The 21,758-nt window shown below is 39.3% G+C and overlaps 1 pseudogene across 1 annotated transcript; it reads right to left on the bottom strand.

Annotated features, from left to right (window-relative positions):
* Positions 1-9,620: 9,620 nt before the first annotated feature.
* On the bottom strand, positions 9,621-21,541 carry LOC146472509 (uncharacterized; annotated as a pseudogene). Its single transcript, XR_014866542.1, has 6 exons — positions 20,141-21,541; positions 19,497-19,715; positions 18,794-18,954; positions 17,466-18,497; positions 15,835-16,829; positions 9,621-11,084 (listed from the first exon to the last, which is right to left on the bottom strand). The product of XR_014866542.1 is annotated as an uncharacterized LOC146472509 (transcript).
* Positions 21,542-21,758: the final 217 nt, after the last annotated feature.

Below are 21,758 nucleotides of genomic sequence, written 5' to 3'. Positions count from 1 at the left end.
GAATGCTATGTATTCATACCTCTGAGTGGCCACACTGGATTTTAAAGAAATTCAAGACATCAATCGAAAACAACGCAACACTTTGGGCCGTTTTAGACATTTGGTAACAAAGATTGCGTTACATACATTTCACTGGTAGACCGCTGACCTTGCACTTATGTGCGCCCTTGTCCACGAGCGGGATATCGATGTTTAGTCCAGCTAGAGCCCAAAGCTACAATCAATAGGCCTTATCACGGTTTTCGACGCCATTTTGACGAGTAGGCAAACAGGCTTGAAATAATAGTGTTCGTGTGGAAATCCGATGTCAAATAATTTTCATAAAACATCGCTTCTGAAAAATTCGTGAATTGGAAACTTTTGGCACTAGGAAAAGGGATTTAGGAAAAAAATTGGAGGGATGTAGCTGTGCCAGAAAGCGTCCAGTCGTGTTTTGAACTTTCCATACATTTCCCTGTATTTTTTCCTGTGAACTATTTTTAGTAGCGGTCACGGCTGTTTCGCTTTACAGACAAATGTATGGAAAGTTCCAAACACGACTGAACGCTCTCTGGCACAGCTACATCCCTCCAATTTTTTTCTTAAACTCCTTTTCCTAGTGCCAAAAGTTTCCAGTTCATGAATTTTTCAGAAGTGATGACTGTTTTATGAGAATTATTTGACATCGGATTTCCATACAAACACTGTTATTTCAAGCCTGTTTGCCTACTCGTCAATATGGCGTCGAAAACCGTGATAAGGCCTATTATATAATTACTTCAAGGGTAGGTTAAGGTAATCACTTTTTTTTTTACACTTCAGTATTTCCTTTGATTTGCCTTTGATAAAGTATTTCAATTTTCAGTCTAACGACCACATCTATCATCTGCACATCGATAAATGCTACTTTATGGACTGCCTCGTCATCTCGATTTTCAAAGATGTGGCTTTGTTTCAGTCAATATGTTATCAATTAACAGTTCACTTTGTCTAAGAAGGACGCAAAAACGCTACTTTGAGAAAACAAACGATCACTAGCTGGGACCATACAGAAACAGTGATACTCTGAGCGTCATTTTGTTTTAGCAACAAAGAATTTAACTTGGCTTTGACGTTTGCCGTGTGCATTTGACTAGCTCTTTGAACATAAATAGGGGAGATGGTTTCTCTGGAAACGGCTAACTAAGTAGACTGCAAGATCTTGTTATACTTTCGTGCAAGAACACGATCCAACAAGATTTGAGATGTAATTAATGTATGGCGCTTTTCGCCTCGATAGCTGTGCCTCTACGTCCATATTGTAGTGGCTACAGATGAGCCGCAGCTGTGCGACAGTGAGCTTGCTGAGCTTGTTGGTGGCGTACAAGGTGCAAATATTCAGCGTGTCATAAACAATTGGGTGTACTAATTCAAATTGCTCTATGATTGACGTACGGGCTGATGAGTAGGCCTCTTCTTCTAGAGCAGCCTCGAAATCGTGGTCGTCAGTGGAGTCGACGTTAGCTGATGGTGGACCTGAAACTGCATGCTTGAGCTTTGCAGCAGCGCGCGAGAAGTATCCCTGAATCTGCTGGGAAGTTAGAAACTCGCTGACATTAAAGCGCCGCTTGCCGTCGTCGCTCCTCGCATAGCGCATGTCCCGTGAAACCTTCTCAGGGTCGGCTTTGTGGCCACTCTGCTGCCCAATCTGAAACTTGTCATCCAGGTATTGGCGCTGATTTTCGTTGAAGCGCGTGACCTTTTTTGTATCTCTGAGATCCCAGCCTTGTGCCAGGGGTACGTCCGAAGACATGACAGTTGAGATGGTGGAAGGGTGTGTTGGCTGCACAGAGGTGCCCTCTTGCACTTTCTTGACGTGTGATAACTTAGCTTGATCTAAAAAGGTGTGTTTCTCGGATACAAGCTTACACTTTCCCAAGAGTAAGTGGTGCTCCAGGTTGAAATACCTCTGATAGGTGCATATACACCCATCCACAGGACATGACAGCAACGCACTTGTATCTTCTTCTTCCTCAATTTCCTCCGCCTCTACGTGTTGAGGTTTTGTGGATGACACACTCTTTCCCACTGAGCACGGCACAAAGTCGCCCTTGGACAGCTCGGCCTTGCAGACATCTGCTAACCTGTTCGGTACTGAAAAGTATATAGAAAATATTATGGTATATTTTATCAATTAACTATCTAAAATGGAATTAAACTTTTCTTTTTCTTTATTTTGTAGTTGTGAGTTACTTTCCAATGAGACTGCTGGAAAAGGTTAATCCAAAAAATAATTTGCCCTACATTAAATAATTTTTTTTCTCAGTTATTTATATTATCTTTAAATCTAGTAACAATTTCACACATAAATTTACAGATGTTTCAATAGTGTTTTTAAACTTGTCGTCAGTGTGTTACCTTGTAACTGAGACCATGGACCGCTCAGGTTGTCGAAACGTCAGTCAAAGTCACCACAAACAGTCCTTCTCAGGACTACACTCACCCGGATGATCATAATTTACGTACTTATGTTAAGATTTCTGGAGACCACTGATATCACCCTACAGTTAAGTTACATTCAAAATGTTCATTTTGCATGGCCAGCAGATTATCTGTTTTCACTCTGGCAGTTTACTGCTTGTCTATAATAATAATAGTTAATAATAATAATAATGTTTATTTGTGCTTTTTTTCTATTTACATGTTGATTATTACAATTTTTTAGTGGTGTTATATAAATTAAATTAATTATTAGTTAAATTAATGTGTAAAGTAAGGAAGCTAAATAAACCATTAGGTTGTCTTGTTAGCTCCCTGGCTAATTTAGGTTCTAGATAGCAGGCAAAAAAGAAAGAAAAGAAAAGAAAGAAAAAGAAAAAAAGAAAAAAAGCAAAAGGAAGGAAGAACTTATTAATTGTAAAAAAAGTTAACGTATGTTACGAGGTCAGCATAAAAGAAAATTAGTTCATTTGTTGTTCTGACAGTAAATAATGTATAATTTGTTTCGGAAAAGCAGACACTTTGTATGAGTTTTTTTAAAGGAGGTGGAAGGTCTTTCCAAATATCGGTTGCCATGAAGGAGATCAATTGTTTACCTACATTAGTTCTTACGTTCGGCTTATAAAGATTATACTTAGCTGCATATCTTGTGTTGTAGCCATGTATATTACTAGCATATTGAAACATGTTGTCGAACACTTCAGGCAGGAGGCCTTTATGCCATGAATGCAAGAATTTCAACACTTGTAGGCGATAAATATTATTAACTGTCAGAAGGCCTAGTAGATTTAGCAAAGGTTTGGCTTTCTCTGTTTCGCTGCCAAATGATTTGGCAAAAAATATTAATCTTACAATATGATTTTGTTTTACTTGAATTTTTCTTATATGTGTTTTGTATACACTTCCCCAAGCTAATATGACTACAAAAGAGGTAATACCTTAATTTCGATATTATTCCGGTGGTTCGAGACATGGGAGAACAGACAAAAGAAATGTGGTGTTTCCAGCTTAAAGACTCGTCAATCATATCACCTAGGTATTTTATACATTGCTTTCGTTCTAACGAATAAGAGGAGCCGTCGGTATTTATTATGTTAAGATTTATTGGGATATCCTTTTTTTTTGTGGATTTGATTATCATGAAGTTTGTTTTATCCCTATTGATAGACAGTTTGTTAAGAGCGGATGTCTGTAAATATCAACCGCACGTGTGCAATAGCAAAAAATTGAAAATTCTCAAAAAAATTCACAAGATAGCCCTTGGGAAACTATTGGTAGGAAAACATGTTTAACCTTGATCCGATAATTATTTAACTTGGGAGGCGCTGATCTTAGTTTCTCAGCTCCTGAACCGGGTTTTTGGTGTCTGACACCACACGATGCAAAGGCCTTGTTTTAAAAATCCAATAAGTTTTGTTCCAAACAAAAAACATCCAGTCTGATAAAGTACATAATTATAGGCAGTTTGAATGGTATCTTTCACATCTGAAGAAAAAATTCAATTTTTAGGAGATTTTTAAATGTTTATAATTTTTTGGCCGATTTCTCGTGGCGTAAAATTGACAAATTTGCGAGGCTAAAATCATCGACTGGTACATGGCACTCAGTACAAAGACTTAAACCACGTAAAAGAGCATCATTTCTTCTTATAAAATCCGTTTTCAAAACCATGGGCAACTCAAAAGAAAATTTTTGTCAGGCTGCGAATCTCAAGAGAAATTTGATCTTTCCCGTCACGGTATTCCGACTAAAATTCAAATAAACACAACACGAAAACGTTTTAGACAACGAGTGGTTTATTGATCCTTGCTATGGGGCACTGTGTGTACATGATCCATGCTTACGAGACTATTTTCATTGGTTTTCTTTTTCTTTTGGGGGGAAGTAGCAAAAGATTTAAGCAGATATGAAAGGCGTAAACAACGGTTCGTTTACGCTGTCAACGTCGAAACACTCATAAACGTTAAGTAAAATCACACCCGAACTTTTTTCATTCAATCTTACTTTGGAACAAATTCATAATAGCTAAGAATGCTATGTATTCATACCTCTGAGTGGCCACACTGGATTTTAAAGAAATTCAAGACATCAATCGAAAACAACGCAACACTTTGGGCCGTTTTAGACATTTGGTAACAAAGATTGCGTTACATACATTTCACTGGTAGACCGCTGACCTTGCACTTATGTGCGCCCTTGTCCACGAGCGGGATATCGATGTTTAGTCCAGCTAGAGCCCAAAGCTACAATCAATAGGCCTTATCACGGTTTTCGACGCCATTTTGACGAGTAGGCAAACAGGCTTGAAATAATAGTGTTCGTGTGGAAATCCGATGTCAAATAATTTTCATAAAACATCGCTTCTGAAAAATTCGTGAATTGGAAACTTTTGGCACTAGGAAAAGGGATTTAGGAAAAAAATTGGAGGGATGTAGCTGTGCCAGAAAGCGTCCAGTCGTGTTTTGAACTTTCCATACATTTCCCTGTATTTTTTCCTGTGAACTATTTTTAGTAGCGGTCACGGCTGTTTCGCTTTACAGACAAATGTATGGAAAGTTCCAAACACGACTGAACGCTCTCTGGCACAGCTACATCCCTCCAATTTTTTTCTTAAACTCCTTTTCCTAGTGCCAAAAGTTTCCAGTTCATGAATTTTTCAGAAGTGATGACTGTTTTATGAGAATTATTTGACATCGGATTTCCATACAAACACTGTTATTTCAAGCCTGTTTGCCTACTCGTCAATATGGCGTCGAAAACCGTGATAAGGCCTATTATATAATTACTTCAAGGGTAGGTTAAGGTAATCACTTTTTTTTTTACACTTCAGTATTTCCTTTGATTTGCCTTTGATAAAGTATTTCAATTTTCAGTCTAACGACCACATCTATCATCTGCACATCGATAAATGCTACTTTATGGACTGCCTCGTCATCTCGATTTTCAAAGATGTGGCTTTGTTTCAGTCAATATGTTATCAATTAACAGTTCACTTTGTCTAAGAAGGACGCAAAAACGCTACTTTGAGAAAACAAACGATCACTAGCTGGGACCATACAGAAACAGTGATACTCTGAGCGTCATTTTGTTTTAGCAACAAAGAATTTAACTTGGCTTTGACGTTTGCCGTGTGCATTTGACTAGCTCTTTGAACATAAATAGGGGAGATGGTTTCTCTGGAAACGGCTAACTAAGTAGACTGCAAGATCTTGTTATACTTTCGTGCAAGAACACGATCCAACAAGATTTGAGATGTAATTAATGTATGGCGCTTTTCGCCTCGATAGCTGTGCCTCTACGTCCATATTGTAGTGGCTACAGATGAGCCGCAGCTGTGCGACAGTGAGCTTGCTGAGCTTGTTGGTGGCGTACAAGGTGCAAATATTCAGCGTGTCATAAACAATTGGGTGTACTAATTCAAATTGCTCTATGATTGACGTACGGGCTGATGAGTAGGCCTCTTCTTCTAGAGCAGCCTCGAAATCGTGGTCGTCAGTGGAGTCGACGTTAGCTGATGGTGGACCTGAAACTGCATGCTTGAGCTTTGCAGCAGCGCGCGAGAAGTATCCCTGAATCTGCTGGGAAGTTAGAAACTCGCTGACATTAAAGCGCCGCTTGCCGTCGTCGCTCCTCGCATAGCGCATGTCCCGTGAAACCTTCTCAGGGTCGGCTTTGTGGCCACTCTGCTGCCCAATCTGAAACTTGTCATCCAGGTATTGGCGCTGATTTTCGTTGAAGCGCGTGACCTTTTTTGTATCTCTGAGATCCCAGCCTTGTGCCAGGGGTACGTCCGAAGACATGACAGTTGAGATGGTGGAAGGGTGTGTTGGCTGCACAGAGGTGCCCTCTTGCACTTTCTTGACGTGTGATAACTTAGCTTGATCTAAAAAGGTGTGTTTCTCGGATACAAGCTTACACTTTCCCAAGAGTAAGTGGTGCTCCAGGTTGAAATACCTCTGATAGGTGCATATACACCCATCCACAGGACATGACAGCAACGCACTTGTATCTTCTTCTTCCTCAATTTCCTCCGCCTCTACGTGTTGAGGTTTTGTGGATGACACACTCTTTCCCACTGAGCACGGCACAAAGTCGCCCTTGGACAGCTCGGCCTTGCAGACATCTGCTAACCTGTTCGGTACTGAAAAGTATATAGAAAATATTATGGTATATTTTATCAATTAACTATCTAAAATGGAATTAAACTTTTCTTTTTCTTTATTTTGTAGTTGTGAGTTACTTTCCAATGAGACTGCTGGAAAAGGTTAATCCAAAAAATAATTTGCCCTACATTAAATAATTTTTTTTCTCAGTTATTTATATTATCTTTAAATCTAGTAACAATTTCACACATAAATTTACAGATGTTTCAATAGTGTTTTTAAACTTGTCGTCAGTGTGTTACCTTGTAACTGAGACCATGGACCGCTCAGGTTGTCGAAACGTCAGTCAAAGTCACCACAAACAGTCCTTCTCAGGACTACACTCACCCGGATGATCATAATTTACGTACTTATGTTAAGATTTCTGGAGACCACTGATATCACCCTACAGTTAAGTTACATTCAAAATGTTCATTTTGCATGGCCAGCAGATTATCTGTTTTCACTCTGGCAGTTTACTGCTTGTCTATAATAATAATAGTTAATAATAATAATAATGTTTATTTGTGCTTTTTTTCTATTTACATGTTGATTATTACAATTTTTTAGTGGTGTTATATAAATTAAATTAATTATTAGTTAAATTAATGTGTAAAGTAAGGAAGCTAAATAAACCATTAGGTTGTCTTGTTAGCTCCCTGGCTAATTTAGGTTCTAGATAGCAGGCAAAAAAGAAAGAAAAGAAAAGAAAGAAAAAGAAAAAAAGAAAAAAAGCAAAAGGAAGGAAGAACTTATTAATTGTAAAAAAAGTTAACGTATGTTACGAGGTCAGCATAAAAGAAAATTAGTTCATTTGTTGTTCTGACAGTAAATAATGTATAATTTGTTTCGGAAAAGCAGACACTTTGTATGAGTTTTTTTAAAGGAGGTGGAAGGTCTTTCCAAATATCGGTTGCCATGAAGGAGATCAATTGTTTACCTACATTAGTTCTTACGTTCGGCTTATAAAGATTATACTTAGCTGCATATCTTGTGTTGTAGCCATGTATATTACTAGCATATTGAAACATGTTGTCGAACACTTCAGGCAGGAGGCCTTTATGCCATGAATGCAAGAATTTCAACACTTGTAGGCGATAAATATTATTAACTGTCAGAAGGCCTAGTAGATTTAGCAAAGGTTTGGCTTTCTCTGTTTCGCTGCCAAATGATTTGGCAAAAAATATTAATCTTACAATATGATTTTGTTTTACTTGAATTTTTCTTATATGTGTTTTGTATACACTTCCCCAAGCTAATATGACTACAAAAGAGGTAATACCTTAATTTCGATATTATTCCGGTGGTTCGAGACATGGGAGAACAGACAAAAGAAATGTGGTGTTTCCAGCTTAAAGACTCGTCAATCATATCACCTAGGTATTTTATACATTGCTTTCGTTCTAACGAATAAGAGGAGCCGTCGGTATTTATTATGTTAAGATTTATTGGGATATCCTTTTTTTTTGTGGATTTGATTATCATGAAGTTTGTTTTATCCCTATTGATAGACAGTTTGTTAAGAGCGGATGTCTGTAAATATCAACCGCACGTGTGCAATAGCAAAAAATTGAAAATTCTCAAAAAAATTCACAAGATAGCCCTTGGGAAACTATTGGTAGGAAAACATGTTTAACCTTGATCCGATAATTATTTAACTTGGGAGGCGATGATCTTAGTTTCTCAGCTCCTGAACCGGGTTTTTGGTGTCTGACACCACACGATGCAAAGGCCTTGTTTTAAAAATCCAATAAGTTTTGTTCCAAACAAAAAACATCCAGTCTGATAAAGTACATAATTATAGGCAGTTTGAATGGTATCTTTCACATCTGAAGAAAAAATTCAATTTTTAGGAGATTTTTAAATGTTTATAATTTTTTGGCCGATTTCTCGTGGCGTAAAATTGACAAATTTGCGAGGCTAAAATCATCGACTGGTACATGGCACTCAGTACAAAGACTTAAACCACGTAAAAGAGCATCATTTCTTCTTATAAAATCCGTTTTCACAACCATGGGCAACTCAAAAGAAAATTTTTGTCAGGCTGCGAATCTCAAGAGAAATTTGATCTTTCCCGTCACGGTATTCCGACTAAAATTCAAATAAACACAACATGAAAACGTTTTAGACAACGAGTGGTTTATTGATCCTTGCTATGGGGCACTGTGTGTACATGATCCATGCTTACGAGACTATTTTCATTGGTTTTCTTTTTCTTTTGGGGGGAAGTAGCAAAAGATTTAAGCAGATATGAAAGGCGTAAACAACGGTTCGTTTACGCTGTCAACGTCGAAACACTCATAAACGTTAAGTAAAATCACACCCGAACTTTTTTCATTCAATCTTACTTTGGAACAAATTCATAATAGCTAAGAATGCTATGTATTCATACCTCTGAGTGGCCACACTGGATTTTAAAGAAATTCAAGACATCAATCGAAAACAACGCAACACTTTGGGCCGTTTTAGACATTTGGTAACAAAGATTGCGTTACATACATTTCACTGGTAGACCGCTGACCTTGCACTTATGTGCGCCCTTGTCCACGAGCGGGATATCGATGTTTAGTCCAGCTAGAGCCCAAAGCTACAATCAATAGGCCTTATCACGGTTTTCGACGCCATTTTGACGAGTAGGCAAACAGGCTTGAAATAATAGTGTTCGTGTGGAAATCCGATGTCAAATAATTTTCATAAAACATCGCTTCTGAAAAATTCGTGAATTGGAAACTTTTGGCACTAGGAAAAGGGATTTAGGAAAAAAATTGGAGGGATGTAGCTGTGCCAGAAAGCGTCCAGTCGTGTTTTGAACTTTCCATACATTTCCCTGTATTTTTTCCTGTGAACTATTTTTAGTAGCGGTCACGGCTGTTTCGCTTTACAGACAAATGTATGGAAAGTTCCAAACACGACTGAACGCTCTCTGGCACAGCTACATCCCTCCAATTTTTTTCTTAAACTCCTTTTCCTAGTGCCAAAAGTTTCCAGTTCATGAATTTTTCAGAAGTGATGACTGTTTTATGAGAATTATTTGACATCGGATTTCCATACAAACACTGTTATTTCAAGCCTGTTTGCCTACTCGTCAATATGGCGTCGAAAACCGTGATAAGGCCTATTATATAATTACTTCAAGGGTAGGTTAAGGTAATCACTTTTTTTTTTACACTTCAGTATTTCCTTTGATTTGCCTTTGATAAAGTATTTCAATTTTCAGTCTAACGACCACATCTATCATCTGCACATCGATAAATGCTACTTTATGGACTGCCTCGTCATCTCGATTTTCAAAGATGTGGCTTTGTTTCAGTCAATATGTTATCAATTAACAGTTCACTTTGTCTAAGAAGGACGCAAAAACGCTACTTTGAGAAAACAAACGATCACTAGCTGGGACCATACAGAAACAGTGATACTCTGAGCGTCATTTTGTTTTAGCAACAAAGAATTTAACTTGGCTTTGACGTTTGCCGTGTGCATTTGACTAGCTCTTTGAACATAAATAGGGGAGATGGTTTCTCTGGAAACGGCTAACTAAGTAGACTGCAAGATCTTGTTATACTTTCGTGCAAGAACACGATCCAACAAGATTTGAGATGTAATTAATGTATGGCGCTTTTCGCCTCGATAGCTGTGCCTCTACGTCCATATTGTAGTGGCTACAGATGAGCCGCAGCTGTGCGACAGTGAGCTTGCTGAGCTTGTTGGTGGCGTACAAGGTGCAAATATTCAGCGTGTCATAAACAATTGGGTGTACTAATTCAAATTGCTCTATGATTGACGTACGGGCTGATGAGTAGGCCTCTTCTTCTAGAGCAGCCTCGAAATCGTGGTCGTCAGTGGAGTCGACGTTAGCTGATGGTGGACCTGAAACTGCATGCTTGAGCTTTGCAGCAGCGCGCGAGAAGTATCCCTGAATCTGCTGGGAAGTTAGAAACTCGCTGACATTAAAGCGCCGCTTGCCGTCGTCGCTCCTCGCATAGCGCATGTCCCGTGAAACCTTCTCAGGGTCGGCTTTGTGGCCACTCTGCTGCCCAATCTGAAACTTGTCATCCAGGTATTGGCGCTGATTTTCGTTGAAGCGCGTGACCTTTTTTGTATCTCTGAGATCCCAGCCTTGTGCCAGGGGTACGTCCGAAGACATGACAGTTGAGATGGTGGAAGGGTGTGTTGGCTGCACAGAGGTGCCCTCTTGCACTTTCTTGACGTGTGATAACTTAGCTTGATCTAAAAAGGTGTGTTTCTCGGATACAAGCTTACACTTTCCCAAGAGTAAGTGGTGCTCCAGGTTGAAATACCTCTGATAGGTGCATATACACCCATCCACAGGACATGACAGCAACGCACTTGTATCTTCTTCTTCCTCAATTTCCTCCGCCTCTACGTGTTGAGGTTTTGTGGATGACACACTCTTTCCCACTGAGCACGGCACAAAGTCGCCCTTGGACAGCTCGGCCTTGCAGACATCTGCTAACCTGTTCGGTACTGAAAAGTATATAGAAAATATTATGGTATATTTTATCAATTAACTATCTAAAATGGAATTAAACTTTTCTTTTTCTTTATTTTGTAGTTGTGAGTTACTTTCCAATGAGACTGCTGGAAAAGGTTAATCCAAAAAATAATTTGCCCTACATTAAATAATTTTTTTTCTCAGTTATTTATATTATCTTTAAATCTAGTAACAATTTCACACATAAATTTACAGATGTTTCAATAGTGTTTTTAAACTTGTCGTCAGTGTGTTACCTTGTAACTGAGACCATGGACCGCTCAGGTTGTCGAAACGTCAGTCAAAGTCACCACAAACAGTCCTTCTCAGGACTACACTCACCCGGATGATCATAATTTACGTACTTATGTTAAGATTTCTGGAGACCACTGATATCACCCTACAGTTAAGTTACATTCAAAATGTTCATTTTGCATGGCCAGCAGATTATCTGTTTTCACTCTGGCAGTTTACTGCTTGTCTATAATAATAATAGTTAATAATAATAATAATGTTTATTTGTGCTTTTTTTCTATTTACATGTTGATTATTACAATTTTTTAGTGGTGTTATATAAATTAAATTAATTATTAGTTAAATTAATGTGTAAAGTAAGGAAGCTAAATAAACCATTAGGTTGTCTTGTTAGCTCCCTGGCTAATTTAGGTTCTAGATAGCAGGCAAAAAAGAAAGAAAAGAAAAGAAAGAAAAAGAAAAAAAGAAAAAAAGCAAAAGGAAGGAAGAACTTATTAATTGTAAAAAAAGTTAACGTATGTTACGAGGTCAGCATAAAAGAAAATTAGTTCATTTGTTGTTCTGACAGTAAATAATGTATAATTTGTTTCGGAAAAGCAGACACTTTGTATGAGTTTTTTTAAAGGAGGTGGAAGGTCTTTCCAAATATCGGTTGCCATGAAGGAGATCAATTGTTTACCTACATTAGTTCTTACGTTCGGCTTATAAAGATTATACTTAGCTGCATATCTTGTGTTGTAGCCATGTATATTACTAGCATATTGAAACATGTTGTCGAACACTTCAGGCAGGAGGCCTTTATGCCATGAATGCAAGAATTTCAACACTTGTAGGCGATAAATATTATTAACTGTCAGAAGGCCTAGTAGATTTAGCAAAGGTTTGGCTTTCTCTGTTTCGCTGCCAAATGATTTGGCAAAAAATATTAATCTTACAATATGATTTTGTTTTACTTGAATTTTTCTTATATGTGTTTTGTATACACTTCCCCAAGCTAATATGACTACAAAAGAGGTAATACCTTAATTTCGATATTATTCCGGTGGTTCGAGACATGGGAGAACAGACAAAAGAAATGTGGTGTTTCCAGCTTAAAGACTCGTCAATCATATCACCTAGGTATTTTATACATTGCTTTCGTTCTAACGAATAAGAGGAGCCGTCGGTATTTATTATGTTAAGATTTATTGGGATATCCTTTTTTTTTGTGGATTTGATTATCATGAAGTTTGTTTTATCCCTATTGATAGACAGTTTGTTAAGAGCGGATGTCTGTAAATATCAACCGCACGTGTGCAATAGCAAAAAATTGAAAATTCTCAAAAAAATTCACAAGATAGCCCTTGGGAAACTATTGGTAGGAAAACATGTTTAACCTTGATCCGATAATTATTTAACTTGGGAGGCGATGATCTTAGTTTCTCAGCTCCTGAACCGGGTTTTTGGTGTCTGACACCACACGATGCAAAGGCCTTGTTTTAAAAATCCAATAAGTTTTGTTCCAAACAAAAAACATCCAGTCTGATAAAGTACATAATTATAGGCAGTTTGAATGGTATCTTTCACATCTGAAGAAAAAATTCAATTTTTAGGAGATTTTTAAATGTTTATAATTTTTTGGCCGATTTCTCGTGGCGTAAAATTGACAAATTTGCGAGGCTAAAATCATCGACTGGTACATGGCACTCAGTACAAAGACTTAAACCACGTAAAAGAGCATCATTTCTTCTTATAAAATCCGTTTTCACAACCATGGGCAACTCAAAAGAAAATTTTTGTCAGGCTGCGAATCTCAAGAGAAATTTGATCTTTCCCGTCACGGTATTCCGACTAAAATTCAAATAAACACAACATGAAAACGTTTTAGACAACGAGTGGTTTATTGATCCTTGCTATGGGGCACTGTGTGTACATGATCCATGCTTACGAGACTATTTTCATTGGTTTTCTTTTTCTTTTGGGGGGAAGTAGCAAAAGATTTAAGCAGATATGAAAGGCGTAAACAACGGTTCGTTTACGCTGTCAACGTCGAAACACTCATAAACGTTAAGTAAAATCACACCCGAACTTTTTTCATTCAATCTTACTTTGGAACAAATTCATAATAGCTAAGAATGCTATGTATTCATACCTCTGAGTGGCCACACTGGATTTTAAAGAAATTCAAGACATCAATCGAAAACAACGCAACACTTTGGGCCGTTTTAGACATTTGGTAACAAAGATTGCGTTACATACATTTCACTGGTAGACCGCTGACCTTGCACTTATGTGCGCCCTTGTCCACGAGCGGGATATCGATGTTTAGTCCAGCTAGAGCCCAAAGCTACAATCAATAGGCCTTATCACGGTTTTCGACGCCATTTTGACGAGTAGGCAAACAGGCTTGAAATAATAGTGTTCGTGTGGAAATCCGATGTCAAATAATTTTCATAAAACATCGCTTCTGAAAAATTCATTAATTGGAAACTTTTGGCACTAGGAAAAGGGATTTAGGAAAAAAATTGGAGGGATGTAGCTGTGCCAGAAAGCGTCCAGTCGTGTTTTGAACTTTCCATACATTTCCCTGTATTTTTTCTTGTGAACTATTTTTAGTAGCGGTCACGGCTGTTTCGCTTTACAGACAAATGTATGGAAAGTTCCAAACACGACTGAACGCTCTCTGGCACAGCTACATCCCTCCAATTTTTTTCTTAAACTCCTTTTCCTAGTGCCAAAAGTTTCCAGTTCATGAATTTTTCAGAAGTGATGACTGTTTTATGAGAATTATTTGACATCGGATTTCCATACAAACACTGTTATTTCAAGCCTGTTTGCCTACTCGTCAATATGGCGTCGAAAACCGTGATAAGGCCTATTATATAATTACTTCAAGGGTAGGTTAAGGTAATCACTTTTTTTTTTACACTTCAGTATTTCCTTTGATTTGCCTTTGATAAAGTATTTCAATTTTCAGTCTAACGACCACATCTATCATCTGCACATCGATAAATGCTACTTTATGGACTGCCTCGTCATCTCGATTTTCAAAGATGTGGCTTTGTTTCAGTCAATATGTTATCAATTAACAGTTCACTTTGTCTAAGAAGGACGCAAAAACGCTACTTTGAGAAAACAAACGATCACTAGCTGGGACCATACAGAAACAGTGATACTCTGAGCGTCATTTTGTTTTAGCAACAAAGAATTTAACTTGGCTTTGACGTTTGCCGTGTGCATTTGACTAACTCTTTGAACATAAATAGGGGAGATGGTTTCTCTGGAAACGGCTAACTAAGTAGACTGCAAGATCTTGTTATACTTTCGTGCAAGAACACGATCCAACAAGATTTGAGATGTAATTAATGTATGGCGCTTTTCGCCTCGATAGCTGTGCCTCTACGTCCATATTGTAGTGGCTACAGATGAGCCGCAGCTGTGCAACAGTGAGCTTGCTGAGCTTGTTGGTGGCGTACAAGGTGCAAATATTCAGCGTGTCATAAACAATTGGGTGTACTAATTCAAATTGCTCTATGATTGACGTACGGGCTGATGAGTAGGCCTCTTCTTCTAGAGCAGCCTCGAAATCGTGGTCGTCAGTGGAGTCGACGTTAGCTGATGGTGGACCTGAAACTGCATGCTTGAGCTTTGCAGCAGCGCGCGAGAAGTATCCCTGAATCTGCTGGGAAGTTAGAAACTCGCTGACATTAAAGCGCCGCTTGCCGTCGTCGCTCCTCGCATAGCGCATGTCCCGTGAAACCTTCTCAGGGTCGGCTTTGTGGCCACTCTGCTGCCCAATCTGAAACTTGTCATCCAGGTATTGGCGCTGATTTTCGTTGAAGCGCGTGACCTTTTTTGTATCTCTGAGATCCCAGCCTTGTGCCAGGGGTACGTCCGAAGACATGACAGTTGAGATGGTGGAAGGGTGTGTTGGCTGCACAGAGGTGCCCTCTTGCACTTTCTTGACGTGTGATAACTTAGCTTGATCTAAAAAGGTGTGTTTCTCGGATACAAGCTTACACTTTCCCAAGAGTAAGTGGCGCTCCAGGTTGAAATACCTCTGATAGGTGCATATACACCCATCCACAGGACATGACAGCAACGCACTTGTATCTTCTTCTTCCTCAATTTCCTCCGCCTCTACGTGTTGAGGTTTTGTGGATGACACACTCTTTCCCACTGAGCACGGCACAAAGTCGCCCTTGGACAGCTCAGCCTTGCAGACATCTGCTAACCTGTTCGGTACTGAAAAGTATATAGAAAATATTATGGTATATTTTATCAATTAACTATCTAAAATGGAATTAAACTTTTCTTTTTCTTTATTTTGTAGTTGTGAGTTACTTTCCAATGAGACTGCTGGAAAAGGTTAATCCAAAAAATAATTTGCCCTACATTAAATAATTTTTTTTCTCAGTTATTTATATTATCTTTAAATCTAGTAACAATTTCACACATAAATTTACAGATGTTTCAATAGTGTTTTTAAACTTGTCGTCAGTGTGTTACCTTGTAACTGAGACCATGGAATTGTCTTTCCTGGTCCAATGTCGTACGCCTTCCATACGGTGACGCAGCCATCCTGGTAAAGGAAATTATTTACGCTACTGATTCCTTCCCAGCGGGCTGATACATCTTTTGGCTTATTTTCGGCAGCGGTAACTAACGTGACACGAACACCATTCATTCCCCCATGGGACAGCATGGCCTCTTTGAGGTCATGCGCTGTTAGGACATCGTGGCCCTCGTTTATGTAGCGTCTCACGTGGGCTTTAATGGAAGCCGCTTTTCTATCACAAGGGCCTTTACCTCCCTGTGGGTCACTGAAGTCGACCCTTTCGACACGGATCCCAGTGGCCGCTCCCATTAGGCGACAAGGTGACAACAACTATCACACTATGATAGCATCCAGCGTTGTCTTGTCTCAGCGCGGTAGTTGATATTTCTGGATGGTCAGCCTTCAGTGTCTTCAGCGTGTGTTGGAGGACTTGAACAACAGCATTGGCATCCTGGTTGCACTCTTCAATGATGTGGACAAAGGTCTGCTGCTCAAGTTGACTCACAAGCCTCCGAACCACAACGCTCACATGCCATGAAATACCTCTTTTTCCGAACCAGTCGGCCTGCGTCTCCCGGTATCTCTGTGGCAACCACTTCATTGCCAAGTCCTGGGTTATTAGCACCGTTGTCTCGTCAACTCTGTCTAGAAGCGTTGTACGTGCCTTGTCTTGCTGAAGCGACCTGAGTTGGTGCGCTTTCCATGATACTATGGCACGCATAGCCTGATGAACAGTATATAAGATGTCATCACGCTCATCTTCTGACAGCGTGGCTTCAACTGCAGCATCTGAAACTTCCTTAAAGGCAGATTTGAGGTTCTCACATTGCGGGCAGCTATCTTTATGCCTGTGGTCACATTCATTGCGGAGATGTTCGTCTTTTGGGTCACTTAATGCGTAGGTGCTGCAGTGGTCTGATATAGTAGCATGATTTGAAACATGCACCTGCAGAAATGGGATATATTTCTATTAGTGTCAAATTAATAATATAATAATAATAATAATAATAATAATAATAATAATGGTTTATTAACAGATCCACTGGGTGGCTCTTCCTTGTTAAATTACATTAATTACAATTACAAAATAAATCAAATTAAATTAAGTTATTTCATATTATACAGTAGAAACAGGATTAACAGAAACCAATTACAGTAAAACTAACTAATCGCTTTGTACTCTGTTTCTTTAAAAATTCCTTGAGAGTCTTAAAAAGGTTCTGTAATCTTTACAGTTTCTAAAAATTTCTGTTAGATTGTTAAATAGTTTCTACCCATTATCTTGGAGAGTGCCATTTTCGGTCGGGACCACTAATATAATTGAATTGCTTGAGTGCAGTTCCTTTGGGTATTCCTGTTTTATGTGGTGCTAAACAAACGAAGGAAGGAAGGAAGGAGGGAAGCAGGGAAGGAAGGAAGGAAGGAGGTAATACATCAGTGTATTATTCCACAAGCCCCTCCCCAAGATCATAGATAACCTACGTGCACATTTTGTGAGTAAAGTAAGTGGTGAGTGTTAGGAAGGTGAGTGACACTTCGGTGAGTAAATACGCTTAAAACGTAACATCGCCATCAAAAATACCTTATAGTCGGCCTTGATGTATTGCTTTGATTCCTTCAGCACGTTCTGCCAGCGGCTTATCCAAGTCCTGTCGTCACTTCGCAGTTTTGGCATAATGGCTATAAGGTCATCAAAAGCTTTCCCACCGTCTGCCGCAATGTAGTCAAGCCCTTGGAGAGACTTTCGGACTGTGGCAGTACAGGATGACAAGATGCGCACCATCGTTGATCTACTGATCGGCTTGAATCCGACCTCTTCGCAATACTGGTTATACTGTGCCACGATTCGCTCTGGGATCATGCTTCTTATGAGGTTCGGTGTTTCTAGGACACTTCCGTCTGCCAGAGAAAGTAGCTTCTGCCCAAACGGCAGATCTATTATTACATGAGGACTGGTGATAAAGTCCAGGAAGTGGTCAAGTTGGGCATAGTTCACGCGCATCCGAGGACTCTTGGAGAGGATAACAGCTGATCCACGGCCGTATATTACCGTATGTTGTCGTGCGGTCTTGACTCGATATTCCGTTATGCCTGGTAGATATCGCTGAAGGAGATTGTATGGCACAAGGTCTGCCATAATGGAAAGGACTTGTCGCCAGGTGTCCCAGCTCACGGCGTTTTGGTATGTCTCTGCCAGCGATTTCAAGTATTTATCATCAGCTGGATTAACCTCAGACAATATACCCAAAGCACTCTCAACTTCACCGGACTTTTTCAACGCTTCCTACAGACCACCCGCGTCATCAGGAGCAATTACTTCCAGTGCCGCTACTACCGCATCTCGTGCTTTACAGACGTATACATGCCTGGTGCGGGAATCTTATAGGTCAGCCTAAGGTTTTCTTGCCTCTGTTAAACAGGGCTTTCCACTCGCCACCAAGAACTCGTCAAGCCTTGTGCGACGGAGGTCTAGGCTGACGCTGGCTTTGTTATCACTTAACAGCTCACTACTACTCGTAGGTTTAGAGATGTAAAAACTAGGGTCGTCTGATGCGATAGTAATATTTTCCATCTTTTTGACTAGGACGTCACTACTGCTTGCAGTACCATCTTCCTATAGTAAAGCGGAAAACGAGGAATCCTTGTAAGAATATGATACACTATCTACATTTAAATAATTCCGGTCTCCCATTCTTAAATATCACTTCCTATTTCTTTGTTTGGACTGAAGCTCAAAAAAACTTTTTCATTATATAGAGTAAATCCGTAAACGAAAAGAGCGTACAAAATATCATGCAAGCAAACGAAGTATTGGACTTAAATAAGAGTTTTTCAGCCACCTGCTCATTAAAGTATCTGTGAGGGCTAGACACGATGCAAGCATTTTGTGTGTGTGCTTTGTGTACTTACAGTATCACTTTCGGTGGACTCGTTTGGAGATAACGACGAGCTTGTCTCTTGAGTTTTATTCTCAGCTTCAGCTGGTGACTCATCGGCTACAGCACCTGTTTGTTGAGCTGGGATTGGATCAGGTGGTGTACTCATCAAAACACGACAAAGCCTACATATTGCTGAAACAATAAAGGATATTCATTATTAAAACACAACAGTAAAGTGTTATGAGCGCGATGTTTTAACTGTTAATTGTTATGAAGCCCAAAATTGTATCGGTTAAAAGTTGCTTAAAAAATCACACTCAATTATAATGCACCCTGAATACTAAATACACACAGGAAAAAAGAAATCTAATAATGTAGAATTCATTAAAGCCATTGATGGAAATCAGAAATTTGTTCGCAGGAGTGCTATAGTTTGCTGGCGTCTTTCGGTTCGTTCTATAGAAATGTTCTTATTGTAGCTGTTTGGGAAGTGTACAGGTTTTTGTCAACGTTACATAATTCTAACTGCAACATGATTATAAAAACTTGCCCGAAATTTTTATGCTGGCTGTTATACATAATCTGCATTTGGGCGCTCGTATAACAAACGTTGATACTTTAGCCTATTCCTTCCATCTCTAAATCATTACGGAACTATCATTCTATTCCCAGTGTTAGCTCTCCATTTGCTTACACGATTGATTCGGTCTTTTTTGAATTTCTAGAGTACTTACGAGAGCCGACAGGCACTAACATCGAGGTCATTTTTTGGATTAGTCGCGACTGCGCAAATGTGATGCTGCGATCTCCCTTCATTTGCTTGGCCTGATGAGGTGCCCAGGTTGGTGGGACAGCACAGAATCGTTTTTGGCAGCGCCATCTGATACCGTAAGCCTCCCGATGTCTTGGGCAAATAGACATGATTACATGGCTGTCATTGATCTCAAAGATACCTGGGGAAATTTTGCGGTTATGTTTAGTCAATGTTGTTATGCCGCCTGGGCACAATTCCCTCTTTAGAACGCCCTTCCCTTTTAGAACGCTTCTTCCTTATCCGGTCCCTGACAATTGACAGTGGTCCACTGTAACAGATCCTAGTTATACTGCAGGAAATATTGCGGGAAATAGTCACGACAACAGTGATGCAGCCCCGTTGCCCTCCAGTTCCTCGCACCCTCCTTCCCACGCCTTCCCCTACCCCCTCCCCACCCCTCCTCTCCTCATTCTTTAAGTCTGGAGACTGCAATGGTACTGAATAACACTCGGCCAAATAAATTTACAAAAATCGTTAATGTGCATGGGTATTTCAGAATCAAATTATAAGCGTTATAAAGGTAATTCCTATAGTCAAGAATTTTGCGTAACAGTAATTTGATACCTGCTCTGGCTAACAGAAGCTCCGCCTCGGTTTTCAGTGTTGAGTCTGCAAAGCCAGCACCAAAGGCCTTTAGATGGTTCCAGATGTCCTTGCCACAATCTTTGATTGGAACACATTGCGTATTTCCTGGATTCCCAACAGTGTGTCCACACTGACCTCCAACAAGCGAAGCATATTCACAGGACGCCATTTCGGCGCGATTTGTTTGGCGGCGTGATACCAGAATCGAGCGTTAGAGTTGATTGCAGGGCAAAAGAAACAAACTGAAGCGATCTGAATACCAATATGGGTTAACTGCTCGATTAGAAAGTTTCGTGACACAAAATTCAACTAAAAGTAAATATGTTGTTGCAGATACCGGAAGCGACAAATGCTATTTGAATTAAAAATACCCTTGGTAAGCGGTCTCTGCAAGTGTAACGCAATCTCTGCCGTTAAACAAATTTTGAAATGGCCGGAAAATGTAGATGTCGTTCCTTGTTATTGTCCTGGTTTCTACAGCACTCAGAAAGCTCGCTCAAAGGTATGAATTACGTAGCAATCGTAGCTATAGTTCCATTTGTTCTAGCGTAAGATTTAATGGTAAAAATTCTGGTCCGAATTGATTTGACGTTTATGAGTGTTTCGATGTTGACTAATGTAAACTAACGTGTGTACGCTTTTGAACTCGGGGTCAAATAAAATCGCTAAAATCTTTTGTTCCTGTCACGAAATGAGTTAAAACCAAGGAAAATAAAATTATGAATGTGGACCAATGCCCTGCAGTAAGTACCAATAAACCATTGGTGTTCAAATATTTTTCATTTTTGTGATTAATGGGGTTGTTGTATCGAAATGCCGTGACAGGAAAGCTCAAATTTCGCTAAAGTATTACTTGTAATTCACGTCTTCAAAATTTTCCTTTTGAGTTGCCCATACTTTTGAAAACGGATTTTATACGAGGAAATGATGCTCTTTTACGTGGTGTAAGTCTGTGTACTTAGCGCCATGTACCAGTCGATTTAAGTCTCGCAAATTTGTCAATTTTGCATCACAAGAAATCACTCCAAAAATTGTAAATAAGAAAAAATCTCCTAAATGTTTTATTTTTACGTCACATGAGAAATATACCATTCAAAATGTCTATAATTATGTACTTTATCAGACTGGATGTTTTTTGTTTGGAACGAAACTTATTTGATTTTTAAAACAAGGCCTTTGCATCGTGTGGTGTCAGACACCGAAAACCCGGTTCAGGAGCTGAGAAACTAAGATCATCGCCTCCCAAGTTAAATAATTATCGGATCGAGGTTAAACATGTTTTTCTTACAATAGTTTACCATGGGCTATCTTGTGAATTTTTTTGAGAATTTTCAATTTTTTGCTATTGCATACGTGCGGTTGATATTTCCAGACATCCGCTCTTAATATCGCACCATCTTTTCACTTTGGCTAGTTCAGAGTTCATTAAGTATTCGGGTGTTTTAGGGTCCCTTGCGGATGCAAATACATTTGTATCATCCGCAAAGATTTTGAAGCTTAATTTTTGCGACCTATTTGGCAAATCATTAATGTAGATCAAAAATAGGAGAGGTCCTAGTGTGCTTCCTTGTGGAATTCCACATAACATTGTCTGCTT

The sequence above is a fragment of the Pavona decussata genome, unplaced genomic scaffold (genome assembly GCF_977016875.1).
Source record: "Pavona decussata unplaced genomic scaffold, jaPavDecu1.1 SCAFFOLD_98, whole genome shotgun sequence".
In the NCBI taxonomy this organism is placed as follows: domain Eukaryota; kingdom Metazoa; phylum Cnidaria; class Anthozoa; order Scleractinia; family Agariciidae; genus Pavona; species Pavona decussata.
The sequence above is the reverse complement of the archived record's forward strand: the minus strand, read 5'-3'. Positions and strand labels throughout refer to the sequence as shown.